The sequence below is a fragment of the Hemitrygon akajei genome, unplaced genomic scaffold, assembly GCF_048418815.1.
Source record: "Hemitrygon akajei unplaced genomic scaffold, sHemAka1.3 Scf000041, whole genome shotgun sequence".
NCBI lineage: Eukaryota > Metazoa > Chordata > Chondrichthyes > Myliobatiformes > Dasyatidae > Hemitrygon > Hemitrygon akajei.
Window position 1 is genome coordinate 1,137,352 of NW_027331927.1, and position 13,722 is coordinate 1,151,073.

Genomic DNA, 13,722 nt, shown 5'->3' on the forward strand with positions numbered 1-13,722 from the left:
AATTCAGCTTAGAGATCTAGAAGCAGCGGAACGGGCACGTTTATTCGAATTGTCGATAGCAATAAATTTGAAAAAGAATGTGTGTCAAGCTGGGAAAATTTTGATTAAAAGTATATATGTTCTATTAAACATATTTCTTTGCAACAAAAAAAAAGTCAGGCAAGCACAGTCGTGTAACGTTCAATAAACCATTGCAGAGTAAGTGCCGAAGAAATATATCATTGCATGCTCCTGTAGGCACCCTTACGTCCAGCCATTGAATACAAACGGCAGATGATTATGTAACTTCAGGTTCTTTATATGCTAATCAACTGAACAGCAATCACATTTTGATTTGACGTATTAATCCCAAATTTCTTCGGTGTGTGTGCAAAGAATCGCTTTAGCCCTACTGATGTGTAACCCTGTGTGATAAGAACATGGAATTGTACAGCACATTACAGGCCCTTCGTTGTGCCGACCCTCAAACACTGCATCCCATATAATCCCCCCCCCCCCACCTTAGATTCCTCCATATACCTGTCTAGTAGTCTCTTAAACTTCACTAGTGTATCTGTCTCCACCACTATCTCAGGCAGTGCATTACACGCACCAACCACTCTGAGTAAAAAAAAAACTTTCTATAATATCCCCCTTGAACTTCCCTCTCCTTACCTTAAAGCCATGTCCTCTTGTATTGAGCAGTGGTGCCCTGGGAAAGAGGCGCTGGCTGTCCACTCTGCCTATTCCTCTTAATATCTTGTACACCTCTATCATGTCTCCTCTCATCCTCCTTCTCTCCAAAGAGGAAAGCCTTGGCTCCCTTAATCTCTGATCATAATCCATACTCTCTAAACCAGGCAGCATCCTGGTAAATCTCCTCTGTACCCTTTCCAATGATTCCACATCCTTCCTATAGTGAGGCGACCAGAACTGGACACAATACTCCACGTGTGGCCTAACCAGAGTTTTATAGAGCTGCATCATTACATCGCCACTCTTAAACCCTATCCCTCGACTTATGAAAGCTAACAACCCATAAGCTTTCTTAAATACCCTACCTACCTGTGAAGCAACTTTCAGGGATCTATGGACATGTACCCAGATCCCTCTGCTCCTCCACACGTACAATAATCCTGCTATTTACTTTGTACTCTGCCTTGGAGTTTTTCCTTCCGAAGTGTAACACCTGACACTTCTCCGGGTTGAACTCCATCAGCCACTTCTTAGCCCACTTCTGCATCCTATCAATGTCTCTCTGCAATCTTCAACAATTCTCTACACCACCAACCTGTGTGTCGCCTGCAAACTTGCCAACCCACCAGCCTGCGCTTTCTCGGCTCTATTCGGTGTGCTACCCCTGCCCACTATAATGATAAAAATTAAACACAATAAACGTTCTTCCGCAACAACTTCAGTGTTTACTGATATTCTTGCGATAAAAGTCAGCATATGATCATGCTGTTGAGGGTACAGGAAATCCCATCAATGATGTAAATGCTGACGTGTTGACTGTTGAGTTTGGTTCTCGCTGAACAAACAGCTTTTATATTTGCCGGCGTGTGAGCGGCCATTGATATTATGAATATTGTTACATCTGTCCTTCGTAACCTGTGACAATGCAATACTCCGCCAGGTGTAATGTAGTAAATGCTGATTATGATTTATCCACTGCATATGTTTATGGTAGACAGGTAGAGTATTAAACATCGTCTGCGTGGAAGCTAAAGTTGAAATGAGTAACGTGTCTCCACGAAACTACATTACTGCGATCTTAAATCACTTCGCCTCGTCGCTCGTTCTGTAAAAAAAAAGAACTATCTTTTGATGTGCATTTGATATAATTTCCAATCTAGTGCGCAGTGGATACCTATACTGCATAAAAACCAGACCAGATGCAATTTAACGCCTTTAACACCATCCAGCCCAAGATCTTAAGGCACAAACTAACGGAGATGGGAGTAGACTCTCACATGGTGGATTGGATAGTGGACTACTTGACAGATAGACCTCAGTATGTGCGGTTGGGAGACTGTAGGCCTGACACCAGAGACAGAGAAGCAGTTTCAGCGACAGGTTAATATCGATGCAATGCTCCTCAGACAGGATGAAGAGGTCAATACTCCCCAATGCCATTAGGCTTTACAATTCAACCGCCAGGACTTAAGAACTTTTTAAAAGCTATTATTAATGCTTTTTGAGATAGTGATTTAGATGCATATCATATTTTTTACTGAGTCAAGTATTGTATGTAATTAGTTTTGCTACAACAAGTGTATGGGACATTGGAAAAAAAAGTTGAATTTCCCCATGGGGATGAATAAAGTATCTATCTATCTATCTATCTATCTATCTATCTATCTATCTATCTATCTATCTATCTATCTATTTGACAAATTCCAATCTTTTAGCATTATGATAACGCTATATGAACTGCACCTTTAAGGGAAAATCCAGTGCACGGTGTAGGCGGTGATCCTGCTTTAGAGATTAGCGGTGAAGCTGCAGGACAGTAGCAGCTGGAATAATTCTCTACCTATGCTGCTAGTTCCGCTGTCATTTTGAGCAGTATTGTCATTGCGGTCCACGCAGTTAACAACGAAACGAGTAATATACAGAAAACAGGATTGCACTCTGCTGATTACTTTCATCTGGAGAATCGAAAACCAGCTGGCCGAAAGGTTCACAAAAGGAGTGAATAAATCGCCAACTGAATCCTATGCACAGAGGAGGAATTTAAAATATTGGTGTTTTTGGAATGGAGTTCAGCGAGTGACCAGGAATCGCAGTGACATCATCGCTGTCATCAGATTTAAGACTCCAGACACAACAACATGAGTAACATGGTCAACGATGGGCGTGAAATAGTAATGACCTCATTCGCGAGGCCAGTAGTGAGATCATCATCTCAGTTCAGTCGGCTGAGGTTGAACAGCAGTGACAGTGATGTAATTCAAGGAATGATAACTTCAATGTGAGCAGCGACCTGTTTGAAAGTGTAGAGCATTCTACCTATTGAAATCAAGAGCCCGTGATCATTCCGACGTTCCATCATTACACTCTGCTTCCTGCAACACACACACAATGCTGCTGGAACGCAGCAGGCCGGGCAGCATCTACAGTCGACGTTTCGGGCCGAGACCCTTCGTCAGGATGAAGTGAAAGGAAAGATAGTAAGGGATTTGAAAGTGGGAGGGGGAATGGGAAATCCAAAATGATAGAAGAAGACTGGAGGGGGAGGAGCTAGAAAGTTGATTGGCAAAAGGGAGAAGGAAAGGGTCATGGGACGGGAAGCCTAGGGAGAAAGAAATGGGTAAGGGAGCACTAGACGGAGATGGAGAACAGGCAAGGCCCGAAATGTCGACTGTACATCTTCCTATAGATTCTGTGTTCCACCAGCATTGTGTGTGTGTTGCTTGAATTTCCAGCATCTGCAGATTTCCTCGTGTTCGACTCTTCTTCCTGTCCGCTGATCTGTAGTTCCATTCCAGACAGTGGCTGTTCAAAAGCCCGATTGTGATCGGCGAAGATTTCGGGCAGATTGATCAAGACTGTGTTTCACATCCGTCCCCTTTTCCAGAGAACTCTGTCTTGAATGTTCACTCCTGTTGGAGCAAACATTTCTAATTATTGCAAAATCATTATCAATAATGTGTGTTATTTCATTTCATACAAACACGTGGCGTATTCCATATTTCTGCATGTGCTGAACTAAGAAGGGTTAGCGACATCTATTTCAGACAGTAATTAATCTGATATGTGATGTAAAATAATTCTCTTTCTTTTTGTGCATCGCCTAGTTCAAACAACATTTATTTGCAGTATTCACAATATGTTAAACATGTTAAACGTATCTTTAGTCGCAGAGAGTATATGTTAACAATTATATTTACCACATCATTGACACCTTTGGACATCAGAAAAAAGATACATCTGAAGAAAGCTGTAGGTGAAGTAAACACGATATTTTTATTTTTCCTGCTGTGTTCCATTATCTGCACCACTGAAAACAAGCTGAAAACATACTTTAGGTTCTTTATCCACTTCTCCACTGGAAAATGCCCAGATTTTTTTTTTCTGCAGATGGACCAAATAAAAGAGTTGTAAAGATCTCCTTTCCTCCGCTAGACCGCAGTTCACATTTGAGAAAACATGGTTAGCAAACCTGCTTAGCCCACTTCCATCCTCCACCCCACCGATCAGGGGTACATGCAGTTATGTGAGTTGGTGGAAGATGGTCGTATGAGCAGCTGGTGTCTATCATAGGACCCGGATATGCGACCATCCACTAACGTCGGACAGATAATCTTTGAAGTGTGCTGATTGGCACTGGGGTAGTCGAACACAGGGACGATTTATTGCCGTTTTAGTCAATTGACATTAACGATTAGAATGAGATCGTGTTGCAGTTTCTGGAGGAGATTCTGGAGAGGGAACGATCTTTAACAAACGGACGGGTTACTCTTGAATCAGAGGAGTCTGATGTGCTGGCGGGCAGCTAGGCTGGAAATTTCTGGGGGGTTTAAACAAAATTGCATTCAGCCGGATAAGATGGAACGTAAAAGGCGAGAAAATAGGAATGGGTGAATACTGGACTGAAGGTGTTATATTTGAATGCACGTTGTATACTGGACATTGTTGAAGAACTTCTCGCAGTTTCATATGGGAATACGTGTATAGGATGTTGTAAGAATCACTGAATCGTTGCTGAAGGAAGATTATAACTGGGAGCTTAATGTCAATGATATACATTGCAGTAAAAGGTTACCCAAGAATGTAGAAGGGGCAGTGTTGCTCTGTTGGTTAAATGTGAAATTAAATCATTTAAAATAGGTGATATGGGGTTGCAAGGTGTTGAATCCTTGTGGATAGAATAACGAAACTGTGAGGATAAACACCATTATGTGAGTTATATTTACAGACAACCCAAACCAGAATACGGATTTGGTCTACAAAATATAACATGAGATAGAAAACGCCTGCCGAAAGGGCAGTATGATAATCGTCATGAGGGTTTAAAATATTGCGCATGACTGGGAAAATCATGCTGATCCTGGACTCCAAGGGACAGAATTTCGGGAATTCCTACGCCGTGGCTTTTCAGAGCAGCTCGAGGTTGAGCCCACCGGGAGATACTGTGTAATGAGCCGGAATTGATCAGAGGACTTTGGTGAAAATGATCACGATATGATCAAACTCACCCTCAAAACTGGAAAAAAAAAGGATGCATCAAAATTACAGTGGAGTATAGGGAATTACAAAGCCATTAGAGAGGAGTTCGCCAGAATCGATTGGAAAAGAACACAGGCAGGCATGACAGCAGAACAGTCTGTAGTTTCCGAAAGGAATTTCGAAAGCATACAATATATACTCTCTAAATTGGAGATGTGTTATAAAGGAAGATGATACAACCCTGGCACAGAACACTATTCAACGCCAACTTCATAGGCAGAGAGAAGGCATGCAATACAATAAGTATTAGCGGGAAGTTAAATGATTCGGAAATTTTATATGCCAGCAGAAGGCAAAATAAAACTCATTGAAAAGTTAAAGAAGGAATGCTACATAATGCTAGCCAATATGGTTAAAGAAGATACCAAAAGTTTTTTTGTTCAGATACACAAAGTCTACGAGCGAGGCGAAAGTGGAAAGCGATGATCGAGAGACAGTAATGGGGGATAATAAAATGGTGGACGCACTGAATAAGAATTTGCATCAATTTTCAAGTCGAGTCAAGTCACTTTTAACTGTCATTTCGACCATAACTGCTGCTACTGTACATTGTAAAAACGAGACAACGCTTTTTCAGGACCATGGTGTTAGATGACACAGTACAAAAACTACACTTCACTACGTTAAAAAAAACTACACGAGACTACGGACCTACCCAGGACTGCAAAAAGTGCACAAAACAGTGCAGGCATTACAATAAATGATAAACAAGACAGTAGGGCAGTAAGGCGTCAGTCCAGGCTCTGGGAATTGAGGAGTTTGATAGCTTGGGGGAAGAAACTGTTACATAGTCTGGTCGTGAGAGCCCGAATGCTTCGGTGCCTTTTCCCAGATGGCAGGAGGGAGAAGAGATTGTATGAGGGGTGCATGGGGTCCTTCATAATGCTGTTTGCTTGGCGGATGCAGCGTGTAGAGTAAATGTCCGTAATGGCGGGAAGAGAGACCCCGAGTATCTTCTCAGCTGACCTCACTATCCGCTGCAGGGTCTTGTGATCCGAGATGATACAATTTCCGAACCAGGCTATGATGCAGCTGCTCAGGATGCTCTCAATACAACCCCTGTAGAATGTGATGAGGATGGAGGGGTGAGCGATGGACTTTCCTCAGCCTTTGCAAAAAGTAGAGACGCTGCTGGGCTTCCTTTGCTATCGAGCTGATGTTGAGGGACCAGCTGGGATTCTCCGCCCCGTGAACACCCAGAAATTTGATGCTCATAACGATCTCTACCGAGAAGCCGTCGATGTTCAGCGGGGAGTGGTCGCTCCGTTCCCTCCTGAAGTCAACAACCATCTCTTTTGTTTTGTTCACATTCAGAGACAGGTTGTTGGCTCTGCACCAGTCCGTTAGCCGCTGCACCTCCTCTCTGTAAGCTGACTCGTCGTTCATGCTGATGAGACCCACCACGGTCGTGTCATCGGCGAACTTGATTATATAATTCGAGCTGTGTGTTGCAGCACAGTCGTGGGTCAGGAGAGTGAACAGCAGTGGACTGAGCACAGCCTGGCGGGGTGCCTGCTCAGTGTGATGGTTTTGGGGATGCTGCTCCCGTTCAGGACTGACTGAGGTCACCCATTCAGGAATTCTAGGATTCTGTTGCAGAGGGAGGTGTCTGAGGAATTGAATGAATGTCGGATTTTTTACTGTATTCGTAGATAAAGGTTGGGAGGCGATAGTATTCGCTGCTATTTATATCAATGAGAGGAGACTTTATCCGCTTGTTTACATAAATGAGTTGAGCGGTTGCTATTCAAACGTAACATGACGAGACATCTTGACAGCAATGTGGACAATATGTTTGCTGTTGTAAGGGAAACTCAAACAGGTGAAGATAGACGAGATTATTTTTACGAGGGGGAATAGTGTGTCTTTGGAATTCTCTTCCTCAAAGGAAAAAAAGAAAAAGCAGGAGTTTTTTTTTTTAAATGTTTAATTCCGCAGAACACAGTCAGTTTCTTGACAGGCAGGGGAGTGACCTGTTGCAGGCTGTGCAGGCTTGGGCCGCTGAAATTAGAGTTCAGTTGAGATCAGAGAATCAGAGAATGGTGGAACAAGACTGAGAGGCCGAATGCCCTGCTACTAATCCAATATGCCAGCAGCAGCCTCCGCCAAATAAGAGACCCAGTGAATTTAATGTTCAGAGTTTTTCCATCCGTCACTGATAAAAAACGTTTGATGTAGGTGTAAATTAAATGCGATGTCAGGCAAATTCAGCAGCCGGGAAATGGTCTAAATGTCATATGATGGCGCTGTAATCCAACAATTCGTTTCCAGTCAGTGAACAACAAACTGAAGGAGAAGGGCATCCTTGTCTTGCTGTCGACTTTGACGAGTAGTTATCTCTGTAAGATGGTAATCTTGGCACAGCCGCTTCCGAGTTGCCCATTACCAAAATGTTACAACTGCGGAGAACTGTTAAAGATGGCTTTTAAAAGGACCAACTTAATATCAGTGCATGTCCAGGCTACGGGGGCACAGTTAAATCTGTAGAAAGGGAATGTCCGCTGATCGAAAGAGAAGATTATTTCAAATGCATAACATTCCATTAGAGTGGAGAGCGTCCTTCCTTCTGCTGTCTCTGTGCAATAAACCCACAGCGATCTTTGCCCTGAGCTGTTGCTGGAGATTATAATCTGACAATAAACTGGTACCTGGGTGAACAATAAATTCAATGTGACAGCAGCAACCAAACGGAACCAGGATGCGGGTTATGATTCCCCTATGGAGGTGGTAAAATGTCGCCCACTTCAGTATTAATTCTGCTTCGGACCACAAGTTAGAAAGACTAATTCAAGCAAGGTGAGTTTTTGTGTGGTTTAACACAAGCGTTGTGGAATAAGGTGTGGCGTTACATGCTGAATAGACTGAAGTTCAGGTTTATGAGCGTGTTATCAACTGAACATTGCTCAGTGTGTGTTCACTTACTGTTAGGGACATAAAATTCAGATACTTGGATTCGGTGAAACCAGACCCAGGTCTTCTGCATCAGGTAGGAACATGGACTGTATTCGGCAGTGTTATGATGTTTTAATAAGCCTACTTGTAACGGCAATATTTCTAATATTTCTACCATATCAATATTATCATTGAAATCGTACGGCTTCACGGATCTGGGTGCTCGATTATTCTGTATGTATGTGTTTTTAGGGAAGACGAGGAAGCTCTGGCAGTGATATTTATATTAACAAATATTGTGGTAATTCTCACTGGCCGTAGATAAAAATAGCAAATTCTACACTCAGTGGGCACTTTACCATGAACCTCCTGTCCCTAATAATGTGGCCACGGAGTGCATGTCCGGGGTCTTCTCCTGTTGTTCCCCGTCCATTTCAATGCTGACCACTGCGCTGTATTCGCTGGTGTTCGATTACGATGGGTATTTGATTGCATTCGCTGTTATTTAGATGGAGGTGAGGAGATTTTATCCGCTGGTGGTTACATAAATGAATTATGCTTTTGCTGGAGACATTGAACATCACGCGGATTCTGAACAGGAATATCGAGAACATGTTTGCTACTATAGGGTTAGCTGAAACAAGTGAAGATAGATGAGGTTATTTTTCTGAGGTGGAATTAGTACGTCTTTGGAATTCGCTTCCTCAAAGAAAAAGTGTTTAATGTGTTTAATTCCGCAGAACACAGATTATTGACAGGCAAGGGAGTGATGTGTTGCAGACGGTCGCGGGGATCTGTCACTGAGATCACAGTCCTACTGTGATCATAGAGAATGACGGAACAGGACTGACGGGGCGAATGTCCAGTTACTAATTCAATATACCGGACGGCCGAGCTCTCTGCGCTGTGGGAACATCGAGACATTGGTGCCGCCGTTGGATCCTCGGAGATGCGCAGGCGCGCTGCCGACACCAAGTATTGCCCCCTGTTGTACCGTCCGGGCGGCGCTGAGGAAGGAACTATTACCGGGTTTGTGTAAATCGGGGGCCGATTGCGGTGTGAAGGGCCGGGACTGAGCTCTGCCGGACGGCTGGAGGTTCTGTGATCTCCTGTCCCGCTGCCCCGGTTTTAGCTTTGCGATGGAGACCGGGCTGTGGGAACAGTTAGTTGTGGATCCCCAAGGGGTTTGGGGTAAAGGGGATCTGTCTGTGTGTGGGTAGAGGTGATGGGTGGACGTGTGTGTGTGGGGTGAGTAGTTGGAATGGTGTGTGGTCGTAGGCGGGTTGGGGTCTGTTGGGTGAAGGTGGGATGATAGGAAATTTCGTGACAAACTAAGTTGTAAACAAGGGAGGATCTGGTGAATTGGGTCAGCCAGCTCAGCTCGCGGGTCCTTCCAGGAAACATCAATCCTCTCTTCATATTAATTACAGGTACCGTCCAACCTTGCTGTCAAGATTGTGTTTGTTACAGAGCCCCAGAGTCCGGGAACAGCTGTCACCGTCATGAACAGCGAGTGCAGATTGGAAATGGGGCCACTGACCTCTGCATCAGAGAAGGACAGCCTCCTGTGAGATATCAATGTCCTTAGAGTGGATTCAGATCTGGTGGCATATCGGGAGTCTGAAAGGGAAGGGGAGTAGGCAAGGGGCTAAAGAGAGAGTTTTAATAGAGGAACATGTTCAGGGGTAAAGGGGTACAGAAGCTGTCTGATAGATTGTTTTAATTCCTTTTTATAATCTCACAGACGGTGACTGAGGAAGAAGCTTGTTGACGGAGGATACTCGGAGGTGAGCATGTCAGAAACGGAATCAGAAATTGAATTGAATGGAGTTCATTTCTTATATCCTTCACATACATGAGGAGTAAAAATCATCTAAATGTGAAATGTGCAATTATAGTAATTTATAATAGTTTAAAACAAATATAATAGTCAATGTAATCTAGAGTGTTCTCAAATCAGCGTGAGTTCATCAGTCTGATGTCCCAGTGGAAGACACGGTCCCAGAGCCTGTTGGTCCTGGCTTTTATGCTTCCCGGATGTAGCAGCTGGACTAGTGTGACAATGATTTGATTTCCTGTGTCACGGGTTTAGGCAGTCGTCTCAAGTGAGGAGTTGGTCTGCAGCAACACACACAAAATGCTGGTAGAACGCAGGCAGCATCGATAGGAAGATGTACAGTCGACGTTTCGGGCTTCGTCAGGTTCAGCATGGTAATATTCTGTGGAAAGGTAGATCACGCGGGATCCAGGGAGAGCTGGCTCACTGGATGCACAGTTGTCTTGATGGTAGGAAGCAGACAGTAACGGTGGGAGGCTGTTTATTGGACTCGAGGCCCGTATCTAGTGGTATTCCCCGGGGTTACACTCATTGATCTCGTTATTTATTGCTATTTAATTATATTTGCATTGTTGCACTTTGTTGTCTTCTAAGCACTACTTGATCTTTCATTGATCCTTGTACAGTTACTATTCTATAGATCTGCTGAGTATGCCCGCATGAAGAGGAATTTCAGGGTTGTATGTGGTGAAATGTAGGTACTCTGAAAATGAAATTGACTTTGAACTTTGAACACTGTAACTTGTCATCTCTACCAATAATTTGGTTGAGAGTGTACAGGCAATGGATAGTGAATTTGCAGCAAGTAACTTCAAACAATTACTGTTTTTGAAAGATAGTCAGTATAAACACTCCCCTCCATTTCTCGCTCCTCACTGGACCACACCCTCCCCTTAATGTCTTCCCTCTCTGCCCCGTCTTCTCTCTCAACCCCGCAATGGGCAGACGTTCAGGGTGAAAGAAACATAGAAAACCTACAGCTCAATGCTGGCCCTTCGGCCCGCAATTATGTGCCGAACATGTCCCTATCTTAGAAATTACTAGGCTTACCTATAGCCCTCTATTTTCCAAAGCTCCATGTACCTATCCAAAAGTCTCTGAAAAGACCCAATCGTATCTGCTGCCACCACCGTTGTCGGCAGCCCATTCCATGCACTCACCACTCTCTGAGTAAAAAACATAACCCTGACACCTCCTCTGTACCTACTACACAACACCTGAATTCCGTGTCCTCTTGTGGCAACCATTTCAGCCCTGGGAAAAAGCCTCTGACTATCCACACGATCAGTGTCTCTCAACATTTCTTGCAGGTCACCTCTCATGTCTCCATCGCTCCAAGGAGTAAAGGCCGAGTTCACTCAACCTATTCGCATAAGGCATGCTCCCTAATCCAGGCAACATCCTTGTAAATTCCTCTGCACCCTTTCTATGGCTTCCACATCCTTCCTGTAGTGAGGTGCCAGAACTGAGCACTGTACTCCAAGTGGGGTCTGCCCAGTGTCCTATATAGCTGGAACATTACCTCTCGACGCCTAAATTCAATTCCAGTATTTATGAAGGCCAATGCACCTTATGCCTTCTTAACCACAGAGTCAACCTGCGCAGCTGTTTTGAGTGTCCTATGGACTCGGACTCTAGGATCCCTCTGATTCTCCGCACTGCCAAGATTCTGACAATTAATACTATACTCAGTCATTTTATTTGACCTACCAAAATGAACCACGTCGCACTTATCTGGGTTGAACTCCATCTGCCACTTCTCAACCCAGTTTTGCATCCTATCATCGTCCCGCTGTATCCTCTGACAGCCCTCCACACCATCCACAACGCCCTCAAACTTTGTGTCATCAGCAAGTTTACTAACCCATCTCTCCACTTTCTCATTCAGGTCATTTACAAAAATCACGAAGAGTAAGGGTCCCAGAACAGATCCCTGAGGCACTCCGGTGCTGACCGTCCTCCATGCAGAATATAACCCGTCTACAACCACTCTTTGTCTTCGGCGGGCAAGCCACGTCTGAACCGACAAAGCAATGTCCCCGTGGATCCCATGCGTCCTTACTTTCTCAATAAGCCTTGCATGGGGTACCTTATCAAATGCCTTGCTAAAATCCATATACACTACATCTACAGCTGTTCCTTCATCAACGTGTTTATTCACATCCTCAGAAAATTCAATCAGGCTAGTAAGGCACGACCTGCCCTTGACAAAGCCATGCTGACTATTAGTAATCATATTATACCTCTCCAAATGTTCATAAATGGTGCCCCCCAGGATCTTCTCCATCAACTTACCAAATAATGTGGAAAAACTCAATGGTCTATAATTTCCTGGGCTATCTCTACTCCCTTTCTTGAATAAAGGAACAACACCCGCAACTCTCCAATCATCTGGAACCTCTTCCGTCTCCATGGATGATGCAAAGATCATCGCCAGAGGCTCGGTAATCTCTCCCCTCACCTCCCATAGAAGACTGGGGTACATCTCATCCGGTCCCAGGAACGTATCCAACTCGATGCTTTCCAAAAGCTGCAGCACATCCTCTTTCTTAATATCTACATGCTCAAGTTTTTCAGTCTGCTACAAGTTATCACTACAAACACCAAGATCCTTTCCCTTAGTGAATACTGTAGTAAAGTATTCATTAAGGACCTCTGCTATTTCCTCCGGTTCCATACATACTTCCCCACTGTTACATTTGATATTTCAGGGTGGAAGGTGAAATATTCTTGGGGAATCTGAAGGGGAATTCTTCACTCAGAAGTTCGTGAGAGTGTGGAATGAGCTGCCAGTGGAAGTGGTAGATGTGGGTTCGATTGAGACACTGAAGAGAAATTTGGGTAAGGACATGGATGGGAGGTTTATGCAGGTAGTTGGCAGTGAAAACAAAAACTGGTCGGTATTGACCAGAAGGGCCGAAAGGCCTGTTTCAGTGTTGCTGGGCTGTGTGGCTCTAATAATATTCTGATTTGTAATTTCCACAGTCAGTGCTTTGCTGCTAATGACCGAACCCGGTAATTTACAGAATGGGTGAAGAGGCTTCCCAGTGACTCTTCCTGTGCTCAGTGTTACTGGGACGTCCCATCACTGAGCAGATATTGTCTTCTCCATTCTCTTTCACTAAGTCTGTCACTCAACACGTTCCATGTTTACAGGAAATCACAGAACTCACAGAGAAGGAAACCGCGACAGAGGATTCCCCGCACTTCCTCAGACCTGGTGATGGGGAAAGGCTCCCAGTCCCAGGGAGTGATGTAGGAATCCTTTGTGGAAATGAACAATAGGTTAGCAAAGGTGGACAAAATGCTGAAAGTAGTTCTGAAGTTCGGTACGGTAAAACAGCACACAGAATTGGAAATCACATTAAAACATCGTTGGTGTAAGAAAGTACGTCAACAAAGTTCGGCCCATAATGTTGTGCTGAACCAAAGAAATCAGCAACCAAATGGCCACTAAACTGATTCTTTGTGCCAGCATAATATCCACCTCTCTCCATTTTCCTCACATTTATGCGCCTGTCTTTCTTTCTTTAAATATCTTTATTAATTTTAAACAAATAAATGAAACATGAATACAGAGAGTCTGAGAGTACATAATTAATAGGTTAAAATACAAATACAAATAGATAATAATCCATATGTAATAACCTCCCAAACATAGTAATTACGAAAAATGGAGTAAATAAGAAAAAAAAAACAAAAAATGAAGAAACCTAACCAACATGGGCCATTGCATTATGTCAAATATACACAGTAGCGTCAATAACTCCACACCTCAATCC